Here is an 8,298-nt window from a genome sequence, read left to right on the forward strand (position 1 = left end):
GCCTGAGAAATGGCTAGTGGCCTGAGCTGAAACCACCTAAGCAAGGCCAGTGCAAATTGTCAATATTTATGCTAGAGCCTCCTGAAGGCCTGGAATCACAATAGGTGCAGCTGGCGCCTGAACTGGTCCCGCCGACTCAACTATATCCAGAATATGCACCTGAGCTGGAGCAACTAGTGGTGTTACAGGTGTTTCTCCAACTGCTGTGCGAGCTACACCTTGACCTCTACCTAAGTACCGGCCTCTATTATGGCCCCGGCCTCTCGCGGCCCCAACTGATGGCACTAGTGGCTGACCGTCTGATCCGATAGTATGTGTTCTCACCATCTGTGAGAGAATAGAATTACATAATTTTCATTTTCCGGAATCAACAAGTTTGCACGATATAATTCAAGAACGTGAAATTTTCCTAAGGGTTCGGAAGCCTCTTGAAGATAAGTACAGACGTCTCCATACCGATCCGCAAGACTCTACTAAACCTGCTCATGATTTGAGAGACCTATGTAACCTAGGCTCTAATACCAACTTGTCATGACCCAAAATCCTAACCTGTCGTGATGGTGCCTATCTCAATACTAGGCAAGCTGATAACACCAATAACCCACAATTTCTTTTAAATACTGAAAACATAATAATTAAGTTTAAGAGTAAATCCCACAAATATTGAAAATAAATACACTCTCAAAATTCGGTGTCACTGAGTACATGAGCATATATACATTACAAGTTTGGACAATACGGTCTATAATAATCTGAGACCAAATACAATAAACAAAAGGATAAGGAAGGAGATACAAGGTCTGCGAAACATGGCAGCTACCTCTAAATCTCCGAAAATTAATTGTGTAAAAGAATCAACACCCACTGTGTCCGGGATCACCTGGATCTGCACACGAAGTGCAGGGTATAGTATGAGTACAACCAACTCAGCAAGTAACAATAATAAATAAAGAACTGAAAGTAGTGACGAGCTTCACAGCTAAGTCCATGTACAATACTTTCCAACATAAAAAGGTAGGCATGCTTTCAAGTTCGACATATAAAACTTCACAGTAATTTCATATCAAATTTGACTGAAACAGAAATAATGTTTTTTCGAAATTTCCAAAATAGTGATATATGACAGCTGAAGTGCAGCAATAATGAAATCAATGCATCCTCTCAGAGTAACAGTCACTCAGTCCTCCCATTCACTTCGATCTCACAGTCACTCTTTTCTCACAGTCACTCATTCCTCTCAATCACTCGGCACTCGGCACTCGCACTCAGTAGGTACCTGCGCTCACTGGGGGTGTGTACAGACTCCAGAGGGGCTCTTTCAACCCAATCTCTATATCAAGCCAATCATGGCATATAACAATGAAACATGCTACGGCGCACAGCTCGATCCCAAAAATATCCTCACAATTAGGCCCTCGGCCTCATTCAGTCATCAACCTCTCCAGTCTCTCGGGCTCAATATGTCATGAAAATTAGCCCAAAAATGATAATATGATGTATCAATAAATAGCAACATAGACTGAGATATGATATGAAATGTATGAACATGACTGAGTGTGAAATTACAATTTGAACATATAATTCAACCACATAAATGACCCCAGTGGGTACCAATAATAACAACATATGTCTAAGCATGATTTTTAATATGAGTCTTAGCTCAATTTTCTCTAACACGTAGAGAATGTACGGATATCAATAGATTATTCAACTACACAGTTCCATGGAATTTGATCAAGTCACAATTCCTACGGTGCACGCCCACGCGCCCGTCACCTAGCATGTGTGTCACCTCAAAACCAATCATATAATACATAATCCAGGGTTTCATACCATTAGGACCAAATTTAGAACTGTTACTTTTCTCAAACCGTGTAATTATTTATTCCGCTATGCCTTTGCCTCGTAAATTGGCCTCCAAATGCCTCGAAACTAGACACAAATAATTCGATTCAGTCAATATAATTTATTGGAATTAATTCCATAAGAAAATACTAATTTTCCAACAAAATCCGAAATTGAGCTCAAAAATCGCTCGAAACCCGACAAAAGTTACAAAATACAAAATCCCATTCAAGTAGCAGTCTAACCACACAAATTTACCAAAATTCGACCTCAACTCGACCTCCTGTCACGACCCAAAATCCATTAAGGCCGTGATGGCGCCGGACACCACTGTCAGGCAATCCAACAATAAATAGTAAATTGGGTTCTCATTTTTATTACTTTTGAAATAATATTTTCATTTAATATACATAGAAAAGAATGGGGATTTACAGATTAAATAATAATACTTTTAACAAATTCAATACAGAACAACTCATAATCCTCCCAAAACCCGGTGTCACAAGTGCATGAGCATTTACTAGGAATATAAAATAAAATACAGCAACTGTCCGGAATACAAATTAGACAGGAAAAATATAAATAACTTTGAAGTAGACTCTACTGGTTGCGGATCGTAATGTAGAATGCAGCTCACCTAAGTCTCCGCATTAACCACACCTCTACGCCCACAAGGCCGCTAGACATATACGTACCTGCACAAAAATATGCAGCAAGTGTAGCATAAGTACGTAAACAGTGTGTACCCAGTAAGTATCAAGCCTAATCTTGAAGAAGTAGTGACGAGAGGTCGACTTTGACACTCACTAAGGGTCAATAATATTAAAAATAAAAATATTAAATCAGCATAATTTATAGGATTAACAATAATATTTTTTAACCAGCAGAAATAATTAAATTCCTTAAAATGCGACCATTTCAAATTTATTAATTAATTTCACAAGATGCAATAAATAGCAAAGTATCGTGTAATTATTATTATTAGGCACGATGTCTGCCGAGGTCGTTCGTCCCGATCCAGAGTATCGTGTACACTGCCGAGGGACGTGCGGCGCGATCCACAGATGCATCTATACTACCAAGGCGTTCGGCCTGCTCCACAAGAAAGGAGGACATTTTCTTATGTACCTCCGGAATGAGAATATATTTATATTTATTAAGATTTACACACCATGATGTAAAGTTTATAGCAACAGTTAAATAATTTGAGCAAAAATTCAAGTATGTGAAATTTCAGTCTCTTATTATTTCCTCTAACAATTTACAATAAAAATTCCAATATTTTAATTAACTGAAAGATGCAATTATAACAAGTAATTCATAATTTGAGTCCTAAACTACCCGGACTTAATAATATTGGTAGCTACGCACGGACTCTCATCACCTCATGCGTACGAAGCCCCCACAATTAGCAATAATTATTAATTTAAATTACCTAGGGATAAATTCCCCCATACAAGGTTAGACAAAAGACTTACCTCGCTCCGAAGTTCCATAGCCGGCTCCCAAGCCTTTTAAACAACTCGACCGATGCCCAATGCTCCAAAACTCGCTTTCGCTTTATTAACATTCACAAGCTTTTAATCATCCTCCGACATCATAACATTAAGTAAAATGCTCATACGCTACCAACAAATTGATATCTACAATTACAATCAAAATATGACTCAAAAATATTTATCAATATCCATTTATGGCTCACAAGTTGGCTACAAGCCTCCAGCTCAAATCGTCTAATAGGTTCACTTACTAGCACATTCAACTCATCTCTTATCATTTAATACCTATTTGAAGTAATCAATGATACTACATTAATTCTCCAACACCGCCAAATTACTATTCATCGTCTTCCTTAACCAACATTTCCAAAACATTAAATTTGGTGATTACTTAGTTGAACACTTCCAACTAAGCAAGAAAATGATTTCATAGGTTCATTGTATCCTTTAATTTTATTTCTAAGAACACTATTCATCTTTCCCTCATTTTCTCAAGAACATTATTCATGCCATGAACTAGGGTTTATGAAATCAATTATCCAACCACAACAACTTGAAACAAATAGTAGAATTACTCTCACCGACTCATAAGAATCGAGCTTGAAGCATTAGTATTACCTTCTTGAAGCTTTTCCTTAAAATTTCAATGTTTGGGAAATTTGGTGTTCTTGAAGGATTTCAAAGATTAAAGGATGTTAATCATTGTGTTAACAGGATGTTATTAATTTAAAATATCCCAAAAACAAAACTCATCTTGTATTCTTAAGTAGTCCCCAAGGTCGAATCCACCATGAAAGAACCAATCCCTAGCTCAAGAAAATCCCCAAAAATGGCTGTTGCCCGTGACTGCCTTATATAGGCACAGGTGCTTCAGCGAGTTGTACCTTGCGCTGTGTAGGTTGTAACTCGTATTACAAGTTTTTCCCTGCTGGACACCTTTTATTAAAACGTCCATAACTCCCTGTAGAAATATCCAAATGACAAACGGTTTAAAGCGTTAGAAACTAAACTCGAAGATCTTTCATTTGATAGGTTGTCCTTCATTTGATAGGTTGTCCACTATATAACTCCTTATATATTTATATATAGGCATGCTCGTCCAAAGTTAGGTTTTTGTGTGTACTCATTTGGAACTTTAGTCTATCATGTAATTTCCAACTTGATTAAGACTTAGGGCTCTCCTTAGACCCCACATCACTTATAATATGACTTGTACACTTATTAACATACGAACCTGCTGGAACCTTTCAATCCCGATTCCGAGGTCGTTTACTCAAAAATCCAACCTTAGTCAATTCTTCCAACTTAAAGCTTTTGAAATGAGAATTTTCTTTCCAAATCAACTCCGAACTTCCTGAAATTAAATTCCGACCAAGCGTACAAGTTATAATACCTGCTCAGGGCCTCAAACCGCCGAACTTTACGCTAGGGCTCAAAACGACCGGTCGGGACATTACATTCTCTCCCACTTAAATATACGTTCGTCCTCTAACGTGTTAAGAACTGCTCTGAGTTGTCTGAAATCATTGTTTAACACATTGTGCACCTACCCGTGCTACCATAATGTTGAGCTCACTAGCTCGAGCTAGTCTGAAGATTCTTTTTTTAGAGCCCAATTCCAACATCCGAAATCCTCCGCCAGACCTGTTTCTATCATCCGAACACCGTATCAATCACTACACGATGCACCAATACATGGTTGCATACCTTTGCTAAATCCACACCATGCACCGCATAATTCACATAACCATAATAACGTCATCTGATAACAATAGCCGAAATTCCACAAATTAGATGCCCACAACACACCCCATGACACATATAAGTCATGCTCTAACTCTTGAAATGCTACCACGATGGAAGAGATGTGTAGAAATTCATAACCAACTGCCGAATTAACAAATCATGAAGTCTCTCCTTCTGACAAGGACCATCACCTCATTCTAAACTGAATAGCGATATTTGTTCTTTAATATACCTTATATAAATCCGATTGTACTGATTTCAGGTCCAGTAGTCTCGTCTCACCCAGTAGAAGCTACACAAGCAATAAGCCACCTCAAACACTGACCAAGATCTCGTATGACGCCAACAATGCGCCAACAGGCTACAAACTCAAACGTGATACATAAGAAAAAATAAACTCTGGAAAGAACTACTCGACCCGTGTAACTAATTTAAGAACTGAAAAGATGTCATGAATCTTTCTCAGAAAATGCGGACAAACACACATGAATAGATATAGGGAACTGTGCTCAACATCACACAACTTCGGCGTGCAACCCAATTCACATATGATACCGTTGCGGCGTGCAACCCGATCCATGCTTAATAATCTAAGGAAAACACACAATGAACCGTAATGCTTATACTTACTAATGTCCGAATATCAACCATAAGTACGCCAAGTGCATAATGCAAATCCTGGGGAGACGGGTAGCGTCATGCACTATAAAACTCGAGCACAACTAAGGTGCGATATATGATCTGCATCTCGAGAGCCATCCTACTCACATAACACCACCGTTATGCGGGACCTCAACACATTATACAAATAATCAAGCCGTCTCACAGCCCACATGGTACTATAAAGTATCACATGAAATAGCTAACGACGAAATTAATATCCCACTCCCGAATATTCTTCCATAATGAATGCTATGTCGAATGAACACACCCAGGCTGGTATAGAGTACACATCCATATTTAGACCCATCAACGGACCTCAAACCGTTTCTGATCATACCATGCTTGGGTAAATAATCTCTCAAGGATCCACAATGACCCTTTTTCCATGACATATAAGAACAACCGTCGAATCCGAAACAAACTTTCACAACTCACAACCAAATGAACCGAGCGCCCTTCAGGCATAAATTCTCACATGAACGATAGTACCACAATCTCCATACTTGGTTTTAAATCTTTATTCAATCAGGTGACTACATGTCACACTTATACAATCTTCCTGTGGGATATGCTCCCATGACCTTCTATACCAGGCAACAAGTCTGCACATCCATATCGCCGGCCACACAAATGTTGTAGAGCAAAATTGGAAATCCGCAAATCAATACACAAAGCCTCTCATACAGGACATTTATCTTAGGTGACGCTAAAAACAATACCAGCTTACTCTAAACATTTGAATCCTTCCCTGCTCGTCTGAGCTCGTGACATCCCCGTCAACACTGAACTGCAACCTTGATCCTCAATTTTCAAATTCCGTGCCGCTTACCGCACCTTCCTTACTAACACGCAAAAACCCAAGAATTATATCATAACTCCTGAACCACTAATAAGATACACAACTTCATCATATAGAAACCTTTCACTTTACTCATTTCAGGAGAACTATTGCAACACGTACTGAATTCTCAAACCACAGAAAATACAAAGCTCAAGTCATGATCTAAACCTCCATAACTCTTTCGGGATCCATTTACATAATAAATCCATTCGAATCTGATACCTCCCAAATCAACCAAGTGGTGGTGGTGCTCAAGCCCAAGTGTATAACCACAAACTACATGTATAACTTCACGCTATAGAAATTGATCACTACCACAACCATGCTGATTCAACCATTACTAACCGACCCCGTTTCTTCCAATTTATTCTCTACTTGCCTTAGAAATAGTAACAATAGCTCCATTCCAACGTAACGAACTAAATCCGAACTCATCCTGAGTGACCCCATTTCATGAGACCATATTGTCTTAAAACCCACAAACCATCTCATACCCTCCTTGTGTGCACATTCGCATATTCAACTGATACGCTCATTCTGATATTTCCTTTATGAATCTGAAGTCATTTTCTCCCATTCCTCCAATGCTACACCGCAGACCGGAGATAACATAGAACACCCCAAACCCTTTTCATAATCTGCTGCAAAAGCTCGATACTTAACCATACTACAGGCTCGAAATCCTTAGGCACCGCACTTTAACGTTTTGAATCCACTAGGACCATTGTTGAGAGTCACCCATTCTGACCTGGTCCCGAATATAATCAACTCCAAGGCTCTGCTAGCAATTGAACACTCTCTCAAAGAAGAACCCGCTCGAATCACCTTCCTTGTACATCACATCAACACGAAGCATAGACTTTGAGTCTTCCCAAAGCCTGAACATGAATTGATAAGGCCAAATATGGCACACATTCCCCAAATCCTTTGCTCAAATTACCACTGATGTTTTCTTTCCTTAGTTGTAATGACCCACCAATACACTGATAACCAGAAACCTCACAAATAGATAACCATGCAATCCAATTGTAGACGGTGGGGATCTCCCACTTAGCTTGAAGCTACAATTACATAACGTTGGAACCCACCAAGACTCCTTATCCCCCATTGACACAATCTCGCATAATCGACCCACCAAATTCCTCGAAATCCTTATTGTTAACATTTCATGAACATTCTGAATCACTAGCCACATTCACATACTTGACCTCTTACTGGACAGTCAGTAAATTTCTTCGTAGAAGCTCCATTAACACCCCACAACCACTAATATATTTACGGGAGATATCCCACCTGTGGAAATTCCATGCTGACATCCTCCAACAATGTTGCACCGAGTACTATTACCATGAAACCAATAAACCATCCTGAGCTCGTGATCGTTCACAAGCTATACAAGTCTGTTCACTCCCCATTGACATCAACTACAGGTGCGACGATACATCCCAACCCGAAGTCATGTTGCATTCCTCTTCATATCATGCAAACTCATTTCTGTCGCATCCAATCTTCCCCAGTATAACAGCCAACATTCCAAATTAAGTCTGTAGACCTAGTCACTATCCACCATGAATCCTAGATCACTCTAAACTTTCCTCAAGACGTGTAGTTATCCTACCCTGTAACCCATATGCTACCTTGCCACTCTCCCACTTTGGTCAAACCCTCTCCTTTTAGCAACTACTCGACTTCTGTTTCTCACAC

This window comes from Nicotiana tabacum, chromosome 15 (genome assembly GCF_000715075.1).
Source record: "Nicotiana tabacum cultivar K326 chromosome 15, ASM71507v2, whole genome shotgun sequence".
Taxonomy (NCBI): Eukaryota; Viridiplantae; Streptophyta; class Magnoliopsida; order Solanales; family Solanaceae; genus Nicotiana; species Nicotiana tabacum.